The sequence below is a fragment of the Ambystoma mexicanum genome, chromosome 2p, assembly GCF_040938575.1.
Source record: "Ambystoma mexicanum isolate Mex_15411 chromosome 2p, UKY_AmexF1_1, whole genome shotgun sequence".
In the NCBI taxonomy this organism is placed as follows: Eukaryota; Metazoa; Chordata; class Amphibia; order Caudata; family Ambystomatidae; genus Ambystoma; species Ambystoma mexicanum.
In genome coordinates this window covers 664,312,717-664,337,411 of record NC_090923.1, presented here as the reverse complement: position 1 = coordinate 664,337,411, position 24,695 = coordinate 664,312,717, and the positions used below count along the sequence as shown (strand labels likewise).

The window sequence follows — 24,695 nt, the reverse complement described above, 5'->3', positions numbered from 1 at the left end:
TAGAGCCCTTTCTACTTCTGATCATCCATATAGGCCATTCAGAACGCTCGAGACAATCTTTGCACGCCACCCCTTTAAAAGAAACATATAATCATTAGAAATGCACAAATGCGTGCCATTTGGAGTGCATTTAATGATCTGTATGTTTAACAGCGCTATTTTCGAACCCCCCCTTTTTGTTTCTTTTTTGTTCCTCCTGTCCGTCTTCCTCCTTATGTATATGCTTGCTTTGACGAATTTATGAATATATTAGTTGTACTTATTTGTTTATTTATTTATTTGTATTTGCATAGCGCACTTACAGCCCAAAGGCATCGAGGCGCTGTTACAGGAAAATGTAAGAAGACTTGATTAAATGGTTACAGGCGACTCAAGTGGTCTCTTGATTGCAGATACATTGGTAATGACAACATAGGTAAAAGATGGGGTTAACAGTTGCATACATCACTCATAATTACATCAGTCATCATTACAGTAGTGTGTGAGATGTTACAGTCCATTTTTATTGCTTCCTTTGTGTTATTTTATCTCATTAATACTAAAAAATGACACAAACCAGTGTCGTCTGCATTTGTGCAACTAGGGACTCTTAGGGCCTCATTACGAGTCTGGAGGTAGCCATGGTGCTATTTGCGCCATGGCTGCCTCCATACCGGGCTCCAATACCGGGTTCCTGCAATGAGGAATTACTTGGTCATTCCGACATTGGAGGACCCAGTAATTCCTCCTTGCAGGAACCCATCCCCATTCCCATTTGAGCCCCCATAGGGCTCAATGGGAATGGGGAGGGAGGTAATAACGGGTACATTACAAATGGCCCGTTATTAGCTCCCTCTTCCCCTCGCAGGACCCGGAAAGGACGTCTGGTTTTACCAGACGTCTGTTCCGGGTCCCGTAAAGGGAACCTCATAATAGGCGCTCCCGTAATGACTCATTCTCAGCAATTTCGGCATGACTGGGTTGTGTAGCACCACTGCATCCCATTCCTAATTGCACACTTGTTCTAAGTTTTGGAATGTGCCTTCACTACACAATGAACGCTTTTCACAGCAAGCAAACTAAAATCCTGTTGCCATCTTCAGTCATTCCTGTGTCTGTACTCTTCTCTGCCCGCTTCCACCCTGGCCCTTTCAGAGTTCTTCCCTGATGCCCCGCCTCGTCATCATAATGCCCCCCCCACCGCTCCCCAGAATGGTTATCCTTTCATTCCCTACCTTTTCATCTTTCCAATGGGACACAACTAGGACACTTTACAGAGCAGTGTCAAAAGCCCAAATCGTCTTTCGTAGTTTTTTTCCATGATCCTTGATTCATTAAAGTTGGTAATTGTACAAAAGAAAATGGATAAAGGAGGTTTGGGGATGACACTGAGAACCCTCTAGGACAAGGGTAGCCAACCTTTAAGCTACCAGATATCCTGTCCTACAACTTCCACCAGCCCCAGCCAGCAGAGTCAATGATGAGGGATCATGGGAGTTGTAGGCCAAAAAATCTGAAAGGTTAAAGGTTAGCTACCCAGCTCTAGGAGTATGGGGGCCAAACAGGGACGATGTTGGGGTAGTTTAGTGACGGGGGAGAAGGTGATGAGCGAGGGAGGCATAATAGTGGGATTTGCCTGGTTTTAAACGGATCTTTATGCTTCCAGAAGGTAAGTGGGTGGATTTAGAATGAACACAGGATTTGGGAAATCGGCGTTCACTGAGGTTGATGCTAGGATCCAGCTCGGATCCAGGAGGTGATAGCCCAATCACAGATGGGGACGGATAGAGCTACACGTCTGCATTTCTGGCACAATAAGGATACTTAACAGGGTTTACTGATGTGCCTGCCTTGTTGTGATCACCATATTAGATTCCAAATGCCGATAAACGTGGCTAAGCTACTGTTCTCGGCGCTAGGCCGGTTCTCATAGATATCTGGTAATATTATCCCCATATACATGGTCGCCACACATATGGTCGCCGGGAAAAGGTTGTGGTGACATATACCATTGAATGTAAGGGGTATCAAGTTGTGATTAGGATGTATGTGTCTTAGATTTAAGTGTCCATTGTTTGTCTTCTTAGTAAGACAGGGTTACGCCATTTCCAGTTCCGCTTACAAGTTTTTTTCATCATGAAGTAGCCCCGAGGCTGCATGCAAAATATGTTTGTCTGCACTTATCATTTGTTTCAGTTATCATTTATACATAACTAAGAGATCTCAATATACAAGTGTTTAAATCATGCTCAAAATTATGAGCAGTGGTCTATCTTCCCTTAGTTTGCTCAAGACAATGGCATTAGTCATTTGCTATGCCCATCTTTACTATCCTCTCTATCTTTCACGTGTACGCCTTTGATTAATAGGTCGTCAGGGCCTAGTCTATTACTCACGAATATTCCAGTATTACAGCTTTTAGCCAGTTCATGGTTTTATTTTTTAACACGTTTATCTAATTTCTGTTTCTTTAATACGCTGCGTGGCGCCCTCCTAACATTCAATCATTTATGCAGCGAATAAGAATATTGAGAATATTTTTACTATTGTTATGCTCCGATATTTCCTGTCTTTGTATTCCATGGCTTAGCCTAGACATCGCATGAAGCGCATACGGGATGTAATCCGTCATCTTAACCTTCCTGCGAAATGCGGGTCAATAATTATTATTCTTTTGATAACGCATGAGGACACCTACAAACACCTGAGGTGGTTATTGTGTTTCCATCTTCCAGTATTACGGACGATATTCCTTTTTTTCTTTAACATGTCGCATGGACGCATGCGCCCAGATACGTCACAATGTTTACACTGTGACGTACTACGATACGTCACACGCTTTCACGAACAGACGCCATTACGTGAATTGCCCAGTATATAAATAGCCTTGCTATCCGTATAGCTCATCCGGGAAGCGGCCTTGGAGATCCAGTTACCTCGTACATCTGTTCTCAAGTAAGGTCTATGGGTTAACCATACTCCCACCTTCTTTTCTCTTAACTTGCACCCTTCACTTATACATCGGAAGAACCTTTTATTCTGGAGTTACTTCCTCATGGTAAGCAGTCTTGTACTTCTCTCTTACGGCTACGTTCTGTTCTTTCGTTTTTTTTAAAATATCATTTTTTATATTTAATTACTAGGGATCCTCTATGATTCTTATTTTCCTGAGTCCCACGGGCCACTACAGTATGACTACTGTTCAGCACAAAACTCCTTTTTGATCCTACTTAGGACATCTTGGTAAGCAGCAACCATAGTCTTGGGTTTATGAAATTTCTATCCTTTATGTGTTGAATCAGCACAGTACTAGGGACCACACCCCATAGGCATTATTTTCAATTAGAGATTGTAACCAATATATTACATATTGTGAGTGTTGATGGAACTTAGATCTACAACTATAGTATAAACAGGTTATGAGTTACTTGTTGAAGGATATGACAAACACACGTGACATGAGTTATTATGTTTCTTATGGTTATTATCAATTATCATCTATTTGTTTACGAAATACTATGAGACCAAATAATCTTAAATCTCACTAATATGAAGATGTGAATATTAAATGTTTGCTGTTAATGATTGTATGTTTAATGTCATTTGCATACTAATGAATATTATTTAAATACTTAATTCTTTCAGAGATTATTATGAAAAATAATTATGATTTGCCCCTGAAGAAGTGATTGTTCATGAAACGTGTTCGGCCTACAATAAAAGCATCAAGATTTATGACATATCTTGTGTATCTTTAACCATTGTGATGTGCATTACAATTTACATATGTATATGTATGTTCACACCTAAATTTTGATTATATCCAAAGATATGTAAAAAATATCCTTTCTTTGATAAAAAGGAAGCCAAAATGTACAATTATAATTTAATTTTTGAAAAAACTAGGACTCTTAATTGAGCCTCTCCAATAGAGTGCAGAGGACGGGAGTTCCCATACACGGGAACTTGTCTGCTTGTCACAAAAGGGATACTTAACAGGGTTTACTGATGTGCCTGCCTTGTTGTGATCACCATATTAGATTCCAAATGCTGATATACGTGGCTAAGCTACTCTTCTCGGCGCTAGGCCAGTTCTCATAGATATCCAGTAATATTATCCCCATATATATGGTCGCCACACATATGGTCACCGGCAAAATGCTGTGGTGACTTTATATATGCTAACCATATGTATGGCAACAAGCGTAGTGGGGGTTGCGGGGTCGTACCCCACTCCCCTTGATAAAAAAAAAGGTTTTGGGGGTTACGGGGGTGTCCCCTGCATGTTCAATGTGATAATGTCCCTGCAAACCACGGCCATTTTGTGGCGACATCTTTGTCAGACGACATTTTTGCAGGGACATTATCACATGGAACCTTCTCATATACACGCAAGATGTTTCTGTGATGTTAAATGCGGCCTTAATACACAAATGAGATATAAAGGGGGGAACTTGCTTCCGTCGGTCCTTGTACCATGTGAAACCAAGGGCCATCTGCAGCGCTCTCTGTTATGTGTTTGTCTGTAGAAAGGGTCTGCATCTTACAGCTCGCCAAATGGTATGGACTACAGCTCCCATGATCCCTCACTATTGACTATACAGACCATGGTTGATGGGAGTTGTAGTCGAAAACATCCACAGAGTCAAATATTACAGGCCCATGGTCTGCACGGTATGATATGATATGATGTGATATGGTATTTATAACGCGCCGATACACAAGTTTTTCAAGGCGCGATGAGCCAGGGGAGGGGGAACAGAGTGAAGACAGAGACAACGATCTTACTAGGCCAGGTGACATTGAGATTGCGGAAGTGCAGTGAAGGGGGGAATGGAAAAGTGCGAGGGGAAGAGGGAGGGGGCAGTGCAGTGTTGTCATGACCCTCGCCCAAAACCCCCTCTGGCAAACCCATTGGCCAGGTGGAGTCAGGACTCGGGCCTCTAGAGCCTAGCATCCTCTTCAAAAGCCTTCATGGGGCCAGTCCTGGCGCCTATGGCGCCAGACTCATACACCATGAACAACAATGTGCTTGGGAACTACTTTATTGTATTGTCAGCCAACATGGAGTACTGGACCGCACTCGCCCATGAAAGACAACGCGCCCCTGCAAAGAAGGCAGGATGGAGAGCACGCCTAATTCTACCACAAAGCAGAACCTTCCCCGCAGACCACATCAGGAGAAGCATACCAGCGAGTAACCCGGCTGGGTTGCGTCCCTGTGGATACCAAGTGAGCGTAACAGAACACAAAGCCTACCATAACAAATCCACCTGGGCGCCATGGAGACATCAGAAATGGACCAATTGGCCCAATTACTAGGAGAGCTTCGTGCTGAGGTTCATTCTGCCCGACAAGAGACTAATGCCCTCCGGAGAGACCTAATAGTGACCAAAGAACGCACTGAAGAGATTAGCAGGCAATACTTGCAATCACAGGCAGGACAGACGCCTCTACCTGGAAGCAATCCAACGATGCAAAACCCGCCATACCACCCACTCCAGTACAGATCACGTTACCTGGAACAGTGCCCCTGGTACCACCAGAAAGGTTCTCAGGCGACCCACGGAAGTATGCGGCATTCATCAATCAGTGCCTCCTTCACTTTCTTTGTAGGCCTGGAACATTTCCAAACGACCAAGCTCGGGTAGCTTTTGTCTTATCATACCTGAGTGGGAGTGCAGCAGATTGGTCTGTGCCGTTGCTAACCCATGACGTTCCTCTATTACATGACCTTGGGGGGTTCCAGAGAGAAATGGAAAAACTTTTTGCTCGCCATACCCAGGAACAAGCAGTAGACAATGAACTCTTGTCCCTCCGACAGGGGAATCAGGACTTGTTAACGTACATTGCTACCTTCAACAGACTGGTTGCCGAAGCTAGGTGGCCAGAAAACAAAAGAACCACGTTATTCCATCGAGGCTTACGAGGCGAATTAAAGGACGTCGTAGCCCAGGTGGTTGATCCACCCAGAGAGTGCGCAGAATTCATAAAACTGGATGTGCAGCTAGACCACCGGTTGCAGGACTGAAAGGCAGACCGGTCTCAGACGGACCCTCGAACCGTGTATGTTCGACCAAGGGAAAACACACCCCGTGTACCTGAAAATGCTGTAGAACCCATGCAGATTGGAGGGATACGGCCTCCATTAACAAAACAAGAGCGGGACAAAAGAAGACAACAACAGCTTTGTTTGTACTGTGGGAAACCAGGACATTTCCTGAAGGACTGTCCAGTAAAACCCCCAAGAAGAACAGTCGGGGCCACAGAGAAGGATGAAGCTAAGGAATCAGGAAACTACCAAGCTCGACAAAGGTAGAGGTCAGTTTGTCGAGTGAGAAGAAAGAGTTGCTGAACTCGCATTTTGCAATACCAGTGATCTTAATTAACCACCAACAGTCGTCAAGAATGCATGCCGTTGAAGCATACATCGATAGCGGAGCAGTTGGAAATTATATTGATCAAAACTGGCAGCAGAGATGGGGCTTCCTTTGTGTTCTAAGCCAACTATGGACAAGGTAACCACTGTGGATGGGACAGAAATCGCTTCCAGACCAGTAACCCAGTGCACAGCCAGGGTAACCTTGCTGTGCCAGGACGGACATCGGGAGTCTATTTCATTCGATCTCATCAAGGCACCTCAGTTGAGGCAAATACTAGGGATGCCATGGTTGGTTGCTCACAACCCTTTGATAGACTGGCGGGCACGAAAATTAACCTTCCCTGGTGACTGCTCCCCTGCCTGCTATTACCAAGAGGAGAAACCCAACATCTGTATCCCCATGACTCCCGGAGCGACAGTATCAACCCTGGGAGCAACTAATACCTTGCCAAGTGAATACCATGATTTCCAGGATGTTTTCTGAAAGGACCAAGCCAATACATTGCCGCCGCACAGGCCCTATGACTGTCAGATCGACCTTGTTCTTGGTGCACAAATCCCTTGCGGCAGGATCTACGCTCTCACAGAACTAGAAAACCTTAATTTGAAATCCTATTTAGACCAGTACCTTGCAAACGGATTTATCCGTCCTTCGAAGTCCCCCGCAGCCAGTCCTTTGTTCTTCGTACCGAAAAAGGAAAGAGACTTGAGAACCTGTATTGACTATCGCGCATTGAACCAAATCACCGTGAAGAACCGCTACCCCTTGCCATTTATCCCTGAGATGCTAGACCAAGTTAAAGATGCCCAGATTTATACCAAATTGAACCTTCGAGGAGCGTACCACCTGGTCCGAGTCAGAAAAGGAGATGAATGGAAAACCACCTTCCGTACTAAGTACGGCTTGTTTGAATATCAAGTCATGCCCTTCGGGTTATGCAACGCTCCTGCAGCATTCCAATATTTCATGAATGACGTCTTAAGGGAGTTAACTGATATGTGCGCCTTAGTGTACATAGATGACATCTTAGTATACTCAGCCTCGGAACAAGATCATGTCAGGCACGTTCGTTCAGTCCTCACCAAGCTCCGTCAACATCGCTTGTTTGCAAAGCTTGAAAAATGCTTTTTTCATGTCACCGAAGTAGAATTTCTTGGTTTTATCCTTACTCCAGGAGGCATCAGAATGGACGTGCCCAAGGTAGATGCCATTCTGAAATGGCCTTCACCGACATCTCTGAAAGGGGTACAAAGCATGCTGGGCTTTGCGAACTTCTACCGCCGGTTCATGCCAGACTTCTCTCAGGTTGTGCATCCAATCACAGTACTATTACGAAAAAACAATAAAAAGTTTGCTTGGACCGAAGAAGCAGAAGAAGCTTTTCAGGAACTTAAACAAAGGTTTACCTCCGCTCCAATCCTGCGACATCCTCGACCAGACCTCCCTTATGTAGTTGAAACTGATGCGTCCATTCTCACAATGGGGGCTGTCCTTTCACAGAGAGACCCGGAAACCGGCCAGCTACATCCTGTGGCCTTCTGGTCGAAAAAGTTCTCACCTCCAGAGATTAATTATGCCATCACGGACAAGGAACTCCTGGCTATCGAATCCGCCTTTAAAGCCTGGAGGCACTACCTTCTCGGGGCCAGACACACCATTACAGTCATCACAGACCATCGAAACCTGCAACATCTCAAAACAGCCAAGGCCCAGTCCTCGCGCCAATTACGGTGGGCCCTTTTCTTTGCCGGATATGATTATGTAATCACATTTCGACCAGGAGTCAGAAACGGAAAGGCGGATGCCTTATCTCGCATGGGCATAGATGAAATAGGATATACAACTCCAGACCCAGTACCTATTATACCTGAAGACAAACTCTTGGGTATCACGACAGCCTTAACACAAGCAGAACTACGAAAAGAAATCCAAGGGAAAATGAATCCTGATGCCTACCTCGCATGGCAAACTCAAGGAGAACAATATACCATTAAGGACCACCTACCCTTTTTTAGGGATCGCCTATATGTACCAAAGAAGGAATTACAACAGCATATTATTTAAAACTATCACGATTCACTGATCGAAGGGAATCCTGGGATTGCCAAAACCCTAGCTAGGGTGAAAGAGAACTTTTGGTGGCCTACCTGGCGTAAGGACATCATTCAGTATAGTCAGTCCTGCGGTGTCTGCGCACAAAATAAATCACAGAAACAAATACCATCTGGTCTCCTACAACCATTGGACATTCCTCCAGTTCCATGGCACACTCTTTCCCTTGACTTCATCACTGATCATCCTCCAAGCCAAGGGTTCAACACCAGCCTTGTAGTTGTAGACTTATTCTCGAAGATGGCCCATTTTATTCCTCTCAAAGGCCTCCCAAATGCAGCCACTTTAGCAAAAGTGTTCCTGGAGGGCGTGGTTAAGCTACATGGCTTCCCTTCAGTTCTGGTCTCTGATCGAGGCAGCCAGTTTGTTTCAAACGTCTGGAAAAAATGCTGTGCAATGGCACAGATCGACGTTTGGCTATCTACCAGTCACCATCCCCAAACGGACGGCCAAACCGAGAGAACCAATCAGACACTCGAGCAATATTTACGGTGCATGCTGCACCACGAACAAAGGAATTGGAAAGACCTACCATGGATAGCCGAATATGCATATAACAATTCTTTGCATTCAAGCACAGGACAAACGCTCTTCTATACCCTTCATGGCAGACATCCACGTACCTCTGAACTAGACCTTCCAGCCAGCTTGGAAATGCCAGCGGTAAAGACTCAAGCATTACTCAGGCTTTCAAAAGGGCAAAGGAACACCTTATTCATGCCAAAGAAAAACAAAAGAGATTCACCCACCAACACCGGAAAAAGGCCCCTGATTATCAAGTAGGAGACAATGTTTGGTTAGCCGCTAAATTCGTACCCATCAAGGGAACCAGGACCTTTCATCCCAGATTCTTAGGACCCTATACCATTAAGGCAATTATCAACCCAGCAGCCGTGAAACTGGATTTACCACCTAATCTACACATCCACCCGGTATTCCATGTGTCCCTCCTAAAGCCAATGCAACCCGGCACACAGATTGGGACACCACCTAAACCCATACTTGTTGACGGAGAACCAGAATTCGAAGTCAAAGATATCTTGGACTCTAAATACTCTAGGATCAAGCTATATTATCTCATCGATTGTAAAGGATTTGGACCACAAGATAGATCCTGGGAGTCCAGTGAGAATATCCACGCACCACGTCTAATCAGGAAATTGCATCGGAACTTCCCAACCAAACCTGGGCCAGGCAGAAGGAACACCATGGGAGGGGCCTCAAGGGGGAGTGCTGTCACGACCCTCACCCAAAACCCCCTCTGGCAAACCCATTGGCCAGGTGGAGTCAGGACTCGGGCCTCTAGAGCCTGGCATCCTCTTCAAAAGCCCTCATGGGGCCAGTCCTGGCACCTATGGCGCAAGGCTCATACACCATGAACAAGAATGTGCTTGGGAACTACTTTATTGTATTGTCAGCCAACATGGAGGCATCCACATAGCTTGGTTCCCTAAGAACCAAGCTATGCAGTCTAGTGTTTTGGGTGTGGCAGGCCTGGAAATACTTTCCCTGGTACTACTTTACCTGGGCTATATAAACCACACCCTAACTGCAGAACATGCTTTGTGTTACTTTGCAGCTTGCAACGTGACGCTCACTGTGTCCAGCTATTCCCTCGAACCTCGGAGAAGCAGAACCTGCAAGGAGACAAAAGGAACATCATTAGCAGCAGCATCTTACCTGCAGCCTTCATCTTTAAACACTTGCAGCTACTGAGAACAGCTTCCTCGAATCTGCACGCCTCCCGGATGGAAGGACCTGAAAGAGGAAGATAGAGGCAACATTAAAGAAAGCTGTAGAGACATTTACAAATTACAAACTGCTCAAAAGGGCTTACCTGGCTGGTCGCCTCTCGGCTGGCACCACTCCACTCGCGCTGAAGAACACCGTGACCTACAAGGAAAGAAAACACAGGTTAGCAAAGGCAAGACTTTTCAGCGCTGCGCATAGCGCTTACTTACCGCATCATATCGCTCTTAATGCGCCATCATTTACCAGCGGGGCTCAACCAAGCCAGTTCACCGGGCTGAAGCTCTGCATACCTAAGGGAGAAAAAAGAGACATTTTTAAAAGGAAAGGCATGCAGGATAGCAACAAAACTAAAGAACAGCAATAAGACCTACTTGAACAATATCAAAACGGGCCGGCGTCAGTGAAGTAACTGGACCGCACTCGCCCATGAAAGACAACGCGCCCCTGCAAAGAAGGCAGGATGGAGAGCACGCCTAATTCTACCACAAGGCAGAACCTTCCCTGCAGACCACATCACGGCAAAGCTGAGAAGCATACCAGCGAGTAACCCGGCTGGGTGGCGTCCCTGTGGATACCAGGTGAGCGTAACAAGTACATGGGATCAACAGTAAATATAAATAAAAAAACAATAAATAAAAAGTATGGCCAGCTGGTGGCAATTGCAAGGGTAAGTGCAGACATCAAGTGTCAAGTGTTGGTAGGGGACTGTAGTGATACAGAAAACAGCCCCCAAGTGCCAGGGGGGCAGTGCAACTGGTGCGGAAGGGACCTGGGCCCGAGATCAGAAGGTAGCCAGGTGACCAGTGCAGTTTTGGTTTCAGCGAGTAGTACACCAGGGGAGAGGAAGAGAGAAAGCAGAAGCAAAGAGGAAGGTCTTGAGGTGCTTCCGGGACCAGAGATGGTTCTCCTCAAGTTTCAGAGAGGCAGAGCCGCTGTTCTGGAGGGAGGCCCCAACCAAAGAAAGAGATTTACCACCAACTCGTTGCTTTGAGAAACGACTAACAATGAGGGAGTTGGAGGCGGATGAGCGAAGAGCTCGAGAAGGAAGATAGTTACAAAGAGAGAGTTTAAGGTATAGAGGCCCCAGGGCCCAGAAGGCCTTGTGGACAATGCAGAGGGGTTTAAACTTAATCCTCACAGCCACTGGGAGCCAGTGCAGGGATTTCAGTCCTGGAGAGATATGATCCCTGGGTTTGAGGCCAAGGACAAGTCTTGAAGTCCTGTTTTGGATGAGTTGTAGAGGGCGGAGATTAGAGGCAGGCAGATTTAGAAAGAGGCTGTTGCAGTAGTCCAACCTAAAGAGCACCAGAGCTCTGGAGACAGTGAGCTTCTGGGGGAAGGAGAGAAAAGGAAGAATACCTCTGCGGAGGTGCAGCTGGTAGTGTGACTTCTTAGAGACGTCCGAGATGTGAGCAGAGAAGGAGAGTGTGGAGTCGAAGATTACCCCGAGGTTTTTAGCCTCACAGGTGGGAGCAGGAAGAGGGCCAGGAGAGGTAGGCCAGAGAGTGACAGGAAAGGAGGGTGCAGGTGTGCTGATGAGGAGCATCTCAATCTTAGTGGCATTAAGGCAGAGATCATTGGCGGCACACCACTCCTAGACAGCAAACAGTCAGAAATGAGAGAAGGAGAAGAGGTGGCAGAAGGGTACACATGATTCCCCTCATAAGTGGACTGTGATGCACTTATGCCAGACACACATTGCCACAGCAGGGGAAATAGCATCACCACCTGAGATGCATGAGGGATCGGAAAAAATTCTAAAAGTCCAAGATGTAATCCGTGTCCTAACAGAGCATGTCTGCCCATGACAAACATGTTTTTCTGTGCCAGTCATGTCAGTGTTTTATCCCCCAAGTTACCATTGTGAGCCCTTTTTAGTTTGGGCTATTAGCCACCTACAAGCCGAAACTATTTAATTAGAGTGCAGCTAGAGATAAATTAAGTAGGTGTTGTTTTGTTATTTGCCCACGTGTGAGGAATTCAACCATCCGCATGGGGAGGTTGCGCTTGCCTGGGCTTTTTTGAAATTTTATAAGAAACAGAATGATGAAAGATCAACCTCAGAAAATGTATGGGGTTCTTCTGCACACAATTTCCTATGCTCGCCAGACAACAAACACATAGTCAAGTGTACAACGTGGGGACACAGCCTACAGGCGCAGTCCTCCCTGTCATGTTCAGTTGGAATGTGACATCCGAGAATACATCAAAGCATTTCAAGAAGGGGGAAGGCAACACCTTCCTCTGGCCATGGCCAGCCTAATTAAAATAACAAAGCCTCCATGGATCCGCCATGCCTATTGTTAAGTTCTGTGTGGTGGCCGCGCATACTGATGAGAGTTAATTGAAGCAGGCCTGCGAAGGAGCCTGTTCACAGAACACAAGGGACAGGACAAGGAAACACCAACATCTCTTTGATATGCAATGTGTCAGCTTGAAGCTAGCAGTCTGGGACAACTGTTTAAAGTAGGCAACCCCTGCAGAGAACCCCCTTTCAGAATGAAGAAGTATGCGATTTAATGAAGACAGAAAGTCTGATCTCGCCACAAACCTCAAGAGAGACCTGTGCTTTGATCAAGAGTTGCAGAGTGCTCAATTAACCAGAGAGACACTTTGATCCACAACAGACAGGGAGATGGGTGGGACTTAGTAGTACAAGTTGTCACCCCTTACCTTTCCTGTTGCAAAGCACTCTGGGTATGACCTCACGCATAACAAAAGATTGTTGGTGTAGACCGAGGATTGGTTCATTTGGGTAGGCCTAGCCTTCACCAATCACTGGGGATGTATACTAATTGACCTTTTCGCAATTGACCTCGGGAGAATTGACCTCAGGATAATTGACCTAATTTAGAAGGTCAATTAGGACATATATGCAGGGGGAAACCCCCTGCAACTCCCCACCCAATCCAAAAGCCCCCGCAGCCCTCCACCCTATCCCTTTATATTATTTATAATCCAAAACCAACCCAATACATATATAAAATAACTAAAATAATATAAAGGTCACTATAATTAGGTCAATTAGGAAAAAAGGTCAATCGAAAAAGGTAAATTTGGGTAATACCATCACTGGGGCTCATTTGGCTTTAAAAGAGAGTTGAGCCCCTCTTTTGGCAGATCATCTGCTGACTTCGAAAGGAGTAAGAAAAAGGACTCATGTGGACTCTGGCTGAAGATACAGTCTGTCTTACACCTTCTACCACTGAAGGAAGGCCAGGATTTCCAAGAGGGAAGCAAGATCCCTCTGTAAACATCTCAAAGGGAACAGAGGGAGATACCGGACTCAGAGGACCTGTCCAGCAGTGCCAGAACCGGTACCCAGCCAGCAGACAGCGTTCCCTGCTAGGTTCTGCCAGCAAGCATCCTAGGTGGGAAGTGGCAGAAGGTCTCTGAACAAAGGACAAGGCTGCTCCCTGAAACACTCTCCTCAGCCTTGGGCCGTCCATCTAAAAGGATGATACAAGCCCTGCGAAGAAGCTAGGAGGAGTGCCACAACAAACATCAACCAGCGTCCATCTTTTAAGGACGTTTTCAAGGCAGTCAAGACCTCGAACCGCGACTGGCTGTACCACTGACTGTTGTCACTCTACAGTCACTAAAGCCACCTGAGACGCCTCAACCAGCACAGAGTCAAAGATTCTTAGCCCTGAGCCACTGTGTAGGCCAGCCTGCAGCTGCCTGTCCAGCCTCGATTGCCAAACTGCCTGCCGCCAGATACCCGCAGCTGTCTCCAATCTTGAACTCTGTCGCAGGAGCTGCAAAGCGTCATGGAACCGATTTGACGCTGTGGAGCATCAAGATGATCTCAAGCAACAGGTACATTGCGGTTCTGTCCCCCTGGTCCTTCTCCGAAGGCCCCTAATGACATTTACAACCCCTTGCTCCCTTGGTGTTGAAACAAATAACCTTGAACAGTTAAGGCTTTACCAACTACCCTCCTGTCAGTATTTAGAGTGCATCTGTTTCCTTCGTGAAACTCTCTGTCCTCTGTGTTCCTTTACAGGGTGAGTTGTATTTTATAGTGTGCTAGAACTGTCTGTTGTAATAATAATAAAGTAGATATTTGTATACAACCTTGGCTGGACAGTCCCTTTTATCATTGGGTAATTGTATTTTCACTGTGTTGCAATTTACCAACGATCCACAACCTTGCAGAGATAAGCCTGATGTTCCGTCCACACTACCAAAATTGGACAGGGAGGTTTATCATTTACTTGTATTTCCAAACTATTCAGATCCCTAATGGTGTACTAGAGGTGTGGGGCTGATGGTTTAGAAACCGATATTCATACCTGAAACACTGATGCCCCAGAAGTTGATTCATCACACCATCCATTGACTGCCCATGGTCATGCTAATATAATCCCTATAGCCAGTCCCACCTAGTTCCTGCCCCTCCCCGCCCAAAACACCTCCTTATAGGAACTCTTTCAGCTTGCTTTAATCAAACCTTACTGTCAAACTTTAAAAGTGCCTGTGAGTGTTTTTCAATGCAGTCTTCTGAGAGTTAATCACTTAATTGGAGCAGTAAACCCGCTACTGGTGTAATAAAAATGTATAAACCCTGGTCTGCCTTCAGCTGCTTGATTTATAAGCACTAGACGTGTCCTTCACTGAAGACTTCTGAAGTCCTGTTATAAACAAGCATTGGCAAAGCAAACAGCTGTGGCTTGTGTATAAGTATTAGGCATTTGCCAGGCACTACTATTAGATGTCCAGGTACTAGCACCATTTTGAACCTGCTGCCATGGCCAGTTAACACCACTATGGCAGCGCCTGGCAAGTGCCTTTCCCATGCCTACACAAAAGCTCAAACTATTGGCATTGCCAATGCTTGTTTGAAATCTGCAGGGAGGTTGCGTGTCCAGAGAGTGGGGGTTTGTTTGGACTGATTATATTATGGGGGATATCCAAGCTACCGTAGCCTGTAATCTCCTCTTCCAATGGCATCTGTTCAATTACTTGTACAGCACTCTCTGTTGCTTCCTAGCTAGGTTTGCACTATTTGAACCTATCCACAAAGTACGCCTGGGAGCCTAGCGAAGCCGTAAGGCGGAAATGGGCGTGCAAGCGAAAAAAGACAGCATACAGGACGTATGTTCCAGAACATACACTGCCTAACTCAGTGTAGAGGGCAGTTCACAACAATGCTGCACTGCAACTTCCTTACGCATGATGCTGGTGTTCCCTCTCCTGTGTGGTGTGTCAGGGGCAGGGCTTACCACTGGGCGCGCGGCCAGAGACACGGACACAGACTGAGTGTTCACAACAATGCTGCACTGCAACTTCCTTACGAATGATGCTGGTGTTCCCTCTCCTGTGTGGTGTGTCAGGGGCAGGGCTTACCACTGGGCGCGCGGCCAGAGACACGGACACAGACTGAGTGGTGACAGGAGCGGGAACTGCCGTTTGGCAGGCTCTGCGCTTCTCTTTATTTCCTTGTCCACGTGACCACGTTCACGTGGATATCACATCCCTCATCAACTTTTGGATGAACATTCAAACATGTAAACCATTAGCAAATGTTCAAAAGAACTGCAGCTGGAACGACGTCCAGTGGTCGAAGTGAGCGGGAGCGGTCGGGAGCGGCGCTCCTCTACTTTGTTAAATGACCTTTTACAGCTCCTATACTTTTATTTTAAAAAGAAACCGTTCCAGAATGGTTTTGTTTCAAAATAAATGTGTAGGAAGAAGTTGAAGCTTGCACTTTTAGTGCACTGCACTGAACGTTCCCTTAAACAGCAGGTGCAAGTGTTTGGGGTGTGTATTGTGTGTGGGAGGGCACGTGGTGATGGGGTTTGCGGGGAGTGGGTGCAGGCCAGCAGGGAACATAGTTCCACAACTTCTTTTCGTACACTTCGACCACTGACGACGTCTCATTCTCCCAGCCGGGACTGGTTCCAGGTCCCGCTGCTCGGTCGCATCTAGATGCCATTGAGGACATGGCCTTTTAGCCTTGTAGATGGCACTGGTCGTTTTTGGGTGGGAAACATACCGCTCTCCCCGTTCTCGGTGGGGAGTATGAGGTGTCCCACTGTTTCTTTCTTCTTCATTGTGGTCAGGAGGCCCCTGGGTTAATTCTTCCGCAAGCCCTTCTTTTGGGTTGTCTGTCTGTAGTGGTTGGTCCTCTGTGGGGCTGCTGTCTGCCTTTCTTTCTTCCCATAGGGTCGGTGGGACTTTCTGGAAGTGTGAGACATTTCTGGACACCGACTCGTGCCCTCGGGTGGCTGACTCGAGGCCGTGCTCTCGATGGGAGACTGTCCACGGTTCCGACTCGTAAGGGAGTGACATCTTCTCTTTTTGGGCTCTGGTCTTTACCAGCACTCTATCCCCAATTTGGAGATCATTAGGTGTGGCCCTTCTGACCAGGTCCTCCTGGTGTTGTGCCTATGCCTTCTGGCTTCCACACTCTCTAAATCGTCTGGGGATGGCCTCCAGGAGTGGTGTAGGGGCAGGCTCCCTTGGATGGGGACGCCGAACATCATGTCCACTGGGCTGACGTGAGTTGAGGAGTGTGGTGTCAGCAGGTAAGCGCGTAGGAATCTGTAGAGCTCTGGGAGCCACCTGCGACCCTTGTTCTTGGCGATTCTTACAGTCTTATTAATGGACGCCATGAATCTCTCGGCGTCCCTATTGGCTTGTGGCCAGTATGGGGTTACATGATGATGCTGTATTCCCAGGTCGTCCATGAAGCGCTTGAACCCCCTGCTTGTGAACGGTGGTCCGTTGTCACTCTGGATCGCTGACGGGATGCCGTGCGTCGCAAAGATTTTCTCTAATGCGGTGGTGACAGCTGTGGCATCTGTGGAGAGGACAGGTTCAACCTCGGGGTTCCTGGTCTGCTCATCAATCGCCACTAACAGGTAGGTTTCATTGGTGATCGTGCAAAAGTAATGCTGAGGGAGTCCCACCTGCGGTTGCTCCGTGGCGGGCATTCCATTGGTCTGGCGGCCCTGGTCGGCGTGTGGACCGGCATGCGGAGCAGGTTTCTACAAGGGCCATAACTTTTCGTTGCATCTGGGACAGCCATAGGCGTGATTTGAGGTATGCTTGTGTTTTGACTACGCCTTAATGCCCTTCGTGCGCTAGTTGGGTTGCCCTCTCGTTTAGGGACATTGGTAGTACGATCTTGTGCCCCTTTAGTATTAGTCCATCCACCGACATGGACAGCTCATGGCGTATCCCAAACAGTGTGTGTAAGAGTTCTTGAGCTGGGGGTGTCCTCCGAGTGACGGCTGTCAGGAATGTCTTCCATTCGCCTGTTAGGATGGCCGGCTTTGCCAGTTGCAAGCACGGGTATTTGTCCGTTTTTGTTTGTATTTCCTCCAGCGTCATGGTCCTTGGTCTGGCGTACTCAACTATTTGGCAGACATGTTCCTCTGCGATTTTTGCTGCCTCTCGTTCAGACGTGGTGGCTGCGTGTGGGTGGTAGGACAAGTAGTCCACTGGGTTGTCAGCGCCTGCTCGGTATTGGACATTTAGGTCGAACTGTTGTACTTGTAGCAGCCAGCGCTCGATCCGTGCGGGGGGGTGCGGTGCCGAGCCTCCAAAGATGGGGATGAGTGGCTTGTGGTGAGTTAGTACTTTCACTGGGTGCCCCAAAATATACATGTGAAAGTGTTTACACCTCCAGATAATAGCCAGCGCCTATTTTTCGATGTGGGCATAGTTTTTTCTGTCGGCGTGAGTGCCCTGCTTGCGAATGCAATGGTGTAGACTGTTCCATTCTTGTCCCTCTGCGTCAGCACAGCCCCTAGCCCTACTGGGCTGGCGTCGACAAGTAATTCCGTGGTGCGGTGGATGTCGAAGAACGCCATGGTGGCGTCACTGGAAAGGGAGTCCTTTATCTTTTGGAAGGCTTGTTCTTGACTAGTGCCCCACTGCCATGGAGCCTTCGCTTTTGTGAGCTCACGTAGAGGGGCAGCAGTGGTGGCTAGATCTGGGATGAATCGACCACAGTAAGTGGCCATTCCTAGGAAGCTTCTGACTTCCGACGACGTGGATGGTGCTTTCACATTTTTGATGTCGCTGACCTTGCCGGGGTCAGGGGGGACACCCTGTCCGTTGAATATGTAGCCGAAAAAGCTGAGTGACTTCTTCGCAAACTCGCATTTTTCTTCGTGGAGTGTGAGCCCTGATTCCTCCAGTCGCTGGAGTTTCGCTGTTAGCTGGGTGGTGTGTTCAGCTTCTGTTTTTCCATAGACCAGGATGTCATCGCTGACATTGGTTACACCTGGCAGGTCTTGAAGTACTCTGCGAATCTTTTTCTGAAAAACTTCCGCTGCCGAGGAAATGCCAAGTGTGACGAGAAGGTAGGAATGTAGCGAGATTCCTTGGCTAGGCAGATCTGGTGGTAGCCTGACCGAAGGTCAAGCTTGCTTAAAACAATTGCGCCCGTTAGGTCTACGATCAGCTCGTCAATTGTTGGCGTGATATGTCTCTCTCGACCTATAGATGCGTTGGGGAGACGCATGTCAATGCATATGCGGACTGCATTGAGTTGTTTGGGTTTTGCTGTGACTACCATGGGGGAGACCCATGGAATGGCTCCTGACGTCTTCTCGATGATTTTTAGATCTTCCAGTTTGTTGAGTTCGGCTTCCACGGTGGCTCTCATATGGAACGGTACCCTCCTGTGTCTCACTGCCCTGGGTTCAATGGTCGGGTCAATGTGGAGTTTCACTGATTGGCCTTTGAGGTACCCAATGCCGGTGAAGAGTTTCTTGTGTTTCTTGAGCAGGTGTTCAATATTTTTGGGCTGGATGGCAAGGTTGAATTATATGACTTCTAGGCATTCGGCAGTTGTGCAGCTGAGTAGAGTCTTGATCCCGGCATCGACGACATGGATTCGTGTCCTGCACCTGATGCCACGATGTGAGAGTGTCGTTTTAAAGTACCCTGCAACTGGGAGGGGCTTTTTGCATCCGTAGGCATAGAGTAGAACTGAGCACAGTCGAAGTGTCGGCTTGGGCTCGAGCTTGGCAAACTTGGAGATGGGCATGACGTTCACGGTGGCCCCTGTGTCTATCATCATGGTGACAGGGATGTCTCCTACCAGCATGGTGCATCGTCGTGATCTGGTGCCACTGTGGTCGTTGCTGTCTCCTGGTTTCACTGCTGAGATCATGTGCGCTCTCTCCTTCTTGTGGTTGCGGGTCCGCCTGTTGTGGTCAGGGGACGGCTCTCTGCTGGACTGGTCCTCGTCGCTGCTGCTGTGGCTGTCTGAATTTTCAGCATCGATAGCGCGGGCGCGCCCACTTCTGTCATATCGTGGCCCACTAGTTTGTCTCCTTTGACGGTGCGTTGGTCTCTCTGGGTGCCTTGTGTGTATTCGGGCTCACGCGTCGTCTGTGTTGCGGGGTGTTCTCACTACGGGTGGTGTCTTTGGGCTGTCTGGAGCTTAGGCACACCGATGCATAATGATTCTCTTTTCCACATTTGTGGCATGTGGTGCCAAACGCCGGGCATGGCTCATTTCTGCTGTGTTGTCCTCCGCACCATATGCAGTCCTTCGGTCTCGTGCTGGGTGGACCTGCTCGTGGTCTCTGTTGCCTCATGGCGTTGACCGTCGAGGCGTTGTTCTTTGACAGGTCAGTGTCTAGGGGCAGGCAGCTTATGATCTGCTCCATTTCCGCTGCATACTCATCCGTTCTTTCTCGTAGACGTCCCATGGCCAAGATGGTGTCCAGCGGGAGGTCTTCTTCTGCAAGGATGGCGCGCCTTAACTTCTCTGAGGACAGCCCATGTATGACTTGTTGCCTCACTGAAAACTCCTTGTTCGGGAAGTCGCACAATAGCGCCATTTCTCTCAGGTGGCTGTGGAATTCGTCTATATTCTCCTGCAGGCATTGTCTGGCCTGGCTTATTTTGAACCTTTCAAAATCGTGGCTGGCATTCGGCTTGAATTTCTTCGTGAGGACGTCATTGGCTGTCGCGTAGTCATCATCCGTGCCCCGGTTTGGTAGTGTGTTGAAGATGCAAAGGGCCATCGTGCCTAGGTTGAGCATGAGAAATGCTCTCTTCATCTCTTCATCCTCGATCTTGCGGGTGTGGAGAGATAGTTCGAACTGTTGTAACCACAGTTCCCACCGGAGGGCGGTGCGAGCACCAAATGGCTGGAATGGTTGCATGAACGTGCCTTGCATAGTATCTAGCCAAGTGCTGGTGTCTGGGTTGCGGCCTTGCAGTCTGTGCAGCGTTGTGATGTCGTCTGTCATGTTTGCCCTGGCTTTGCATGTGTGCCTGCAGGTGGGTGCAGCCTGCCTTGTGGTCCTCGGGTCTGCGAGAAGGGGTCTGTTGGTTGCAGCTTATGTGTGTGTTCCGGCGTGCTTCCTGTGTTGGCGAGGTGCTCTCTTGGTGCTGTGGTGTTACCTGCTTGTTGGTGCACAGTGGCTCTTGCGGAGTGCGCGTGGAGGCACATGCGGGGTGCACTGGGTGCTGGCGGGTGATGTGCATTGCTGGCGCTCCTTTTGCCTTTGGCCGGCTTTGAGGGTTTGAGATATGGCCCCTGACATTGCCGCCAACAGTGGAGGCAGTTGTCCCTGGGTTCACACTAGCTGACGCATGCAGTTAGGCCTTTGCATGTGTTGCCATTCACGGTCTCAGTCTGGAATGTGCATCAGTTTCCCACGCTTCGAATGGCGGGGGAGACTTGAGAAGAGAAAAGAAAAAAGTTCTTTCCGTTTCTTTTCCTTTTGTTGCCCCCGTATCATTTGAGCGTATGGTTCGGGGCCCAAGCTTGATTGTGGCTGCCGGTGTGGGTGCCTGTTGAGCAAACGAGGCGCGGGGTGTGGGTGCCTGCAGTGTAAGCAGGGCGCGGTACACTTACTATCAAGCCTGCGGCGGCAGGGTTTTTTTTTTCTCTCTCCGCGCTCCCCGGCCTTGATGACAGGCGCAAGTACCTCAGCGAGCCTGGGTTTCCGGGGGAGCGTGGTTGTTTGCTGTCCTTCATGTCAGGCGGTCCCGTAAGGGATCCCGCCCTCGTCGCCAGTGTGGTGTCGGGGGCAGGGCCTACCCGCTGGGCGCGCGGTGCGCAGACAGAGACACGGACACAGACTGGGTGGTGACAGGAGCGGGAACTGCCGTTTGGCGGGCCGCGCACTTCTCTTTATTTCCTGGTCCACGTGACCGTGGTCATGTGGACATCACATCCTGAAGGCTGGGAAGTTCCCGTTCATGTTCCAGGCATTCCAGAGGAGAAGTACAGTGCATGCTATCCAGCATTCAAGCCTCTGGAAGGTTCTAGTGCACATTCCTATTAAAATGCTTCCAGTAGATCAGTACCGCGCACTATGGAAGTGCTGACATGTGCATACAGCTGCAGATTAGCACAGAGCAGCTCTGAATATTGCATATTCCACTTCCAGGTCTTCCAGTGAACTGGCACGGTGCATTATGGGGATTGTAGTGATGCGCAGTACACATTGTTCCAGGTCTTTCTGGTAGGGTGACCAGACGTCCCGGTTTCGTAATTTTCACAACACTTAAGAATTTTGAAGTTTGGCTCGAACCCCCAACCTTTCAGGTAAAAGCCACAACACTTACTGACTGTGCCACAGCGACTGACTTGGGAAATCATTGTACAGCAAGCCATATAATATCAATTAGAGCAAACACTTGTTTTGAATTAACATGCCAAGATTCATAGACAAAACTGCACAAATGAGATCATACACAATTTATAGAAAGGAGAAGTGCAGGAAATATGGTTGGGTGATGGTTGTGGGGGCGTGTTGGGGGAGGGGCGGTAATTGGTGGGCTGCCATGGGGTAGTCCCTCTTTTATGTTGTTGGTCGTCCTGGTTTTTCGTTTTGGAAATCTAGTCACCCTACTTTCTGGGGGAAGTCGAGTTTTTATCTTGAGTACTGCAAATAACAAAGGTTATTGTTGAACGCTTCTCTGGTGAAAATACTGTGACTTTCCAGCCCTTAATTACCAAACAAGCCCACCCTCTGTAGAGCACGGACACACATTTCTAATACATATCTAAATGTGCTCTGCCTCGCTCAGACATATTGCCAAGGACAAACAGTACCATGATGAACCTGGCCCAGAAGGGATGAGGGTGAACGGCACATAAACAGCAACTTCTGTAACTCTCCGATTCCTACACTTAAGCCCGCCCACCCACACTATCTTTGGTTGAGGACTGCAGTGGGCTTATGAGGGGGAAAACAAGATGGCTGCAGAAAAGATTACTCATTTTAAAAGAAAGGAGGTGACCAGCCCGAGGAGCGGGGATGTGTTAGATTTTGCTGTCTCGCTTCCCACTGCAATGCCTTCTTCCTTCCACATGATACGCTTACATTAAACAATCAATGAAAACGGGTGGTCCTTATGTCATACTTGCCTGCATGACCCGTTACTACAAGTCCCAGAATGCAAAGAAAAAAACCAGGACTGGATAATTACCTACAGATTGGGTCATGTTGATGCTCGTATCACTTGACTGTGTTTTGCCATTTGTTAACGTTTCCTTTTTTCTACTACAGTAGCTTTGCTGTAATGGATTTAGATAAACCTACTATGCTTATACCACCATCTAGTGGTTAATTATGGAAAATACAACTTATTTTTCTTTAGGGTTTACCATCATGTGAACAGTTCCGTGTCTGTTCTGGCGCTCCCATGAATCACCCTTGAGAAAGAAAAGTCAGTTTATTATTTTGCCGGTTATGTACATAATTGTTGTATATCTTACGTCATTGGGATTCATAACGTGCGCCCTTGCTGTTTTTCATGGTCTCCAGGCACTCACCTGAATCTGAAAAGAATTGAGTGTTGCGGTGGTGTAGGGGAAAATAGAGAAAGGACAACGTGTTGTGCTTAACAGTTGGTGCCTATAAAATCAGGCATAATTGGTGTCCGTGCAGGTGAGGTTTCTCTGGGGATAATGATTTGTACACCAGGGGCCATTTTATCTAACATTTACACCAGTACTAAAAATGGAGCAGGCTTAAATGATACGGAATGGATCAAACAGGTTTTTTCACAGTCCATATTACCTCCACGTCCACTCTTCCTCACCCCAGTACTTACCTCATGAGGCCCCTGCCTCCGACACAGGACTTTCTTTTATTTCTTTTACTCCCTATGACTCCTCCCCTCAACCCACGTCACCCAGTTTAATTTTTCCTGCCTCAGGCAGGTTGGACTGCTCCCTTTGCGGAGCTCCGGGGAGCAATGATTGCTGGCCCCCTGGTGGGCCTGTGTGGCGTGGCCTTCGGCTCCATCAGGTGCGCCGTGCACCAGGGCCCCCTGTGGGGCTTGTGGTCGCGGTTGAGCGCAAAGACTCACTGGGTTTTTTGCCTGGCTCTAGGTTGGCGTGACAGCATCACGGCCTGGGTCCTGCAGGGCCCGGGGTGCGGTAAGGAGGTGGGGGCTTTATATGTACTGCAACACCTTTCTCCTGCTGGTGGGGCAGAGCGTTCCTTTTTGGCACGGCATACCGGCTCTTTGATGTACTTTCTGGAGGCGGGTGGGCTCCGCCTCCGGAGGGGAGGTGAACTATGGAGGAATGGCCATTCTCAGGGGGATACGTTGTTTGGTCTCCCCCATTGGGGGGGAGAGGGTTCTCCTGGCCTACCATTTAAATGTGTACTCAGCAAGTTTGTGTTCTGTTTGTTTTCTATGCACACCATGGGTAAACATTCTGCAAAATTGAGGAGCCTTGCCCTATCTTCTTCCTCGTCTTCCTCTTCACCTGAACTGCGCAGGAGGAGAAAGAAGAAGTCAAAGCATTTTTCCTTGACCAGGAAAGAATTGAAGAAGTTGTTAAAGCATCATGCTGGAGGTAGTCACAGCCACGCGCATGTGCATACGCGCCAGCATCTGTCTTTCTCATCATCCTCATCTTCTAACACTGAGTCCTCTGCCGCTTCCTGTTCCTCATCGGCTGATGCAGAAGGGAACTAACTGGACAGGGAAGCTGTGGGAGAGGTGCTTGTTCAAGTTTGAGACTGGATGGGGTTTTCAGAGCCCTTTGTACCTTTGGAGGGGGCTGACCCTACTATTCGCCAGTATAGGCATACCCCAAGGATGGGGTTGCCTTTGGTATCTAATATCTGGGATAAAATCCTTCGGGAATGGCGTGACCCAGAAAAGATCTATGGCCAAGCTCTACCCATTGAAAGGGTGCAAGACTTTGCTCTCCGCTCCAGTTGAGGTTGATGATATCCTCGCCATTCTGGTGGGTCACTCCTCTATGTCGGCCAAGGATGCCTCTGTCCAGGACCCGGTGGACCGTAGGATTAATTCCAGCCTGAAGAAGGTTCATGCTGGTGCACTATACAGCAGAAACTGTGGTTTCAGAAAATTGAAAAAGGCTGTGAATGGGGTTTCTGACTGTGCCCCTTTGCTATCAGAGATGCAGAGACAGGTGGAACTTTTGTCCGATCTGGCATTTGATGGAGTGTGTGTTTCGGCCATGGCCATGGGGGCTGGTGTGTCAGCCCGGAGGAATGTGCA

At 48.1% G+C, this 24,695-nt stretch overlaps 1 long non-coding RNA gene across 1 annotated transcript; it reads left to right on the top strand.

Annotated features, from left to right (window-relative positions):
• Positions 1 to 2,900: 2,900 nt before the first annotated feature.
• On the top strand, positions 2,901 to 3,719 carry LOC138565913 (uncharacterized). The gene is made up of 3 exons (XR_011301699.1): positions 2,901 to 3,037; positions 3,123 to 3,222; positions 3,625 to 3,719. It is a non-coding gene; the product is annotated as an uncharacterized lncRNA (long non-coding RNA).
• Positions 3,720 to 24,695: the final 20,976 nt, after the last annotated feature.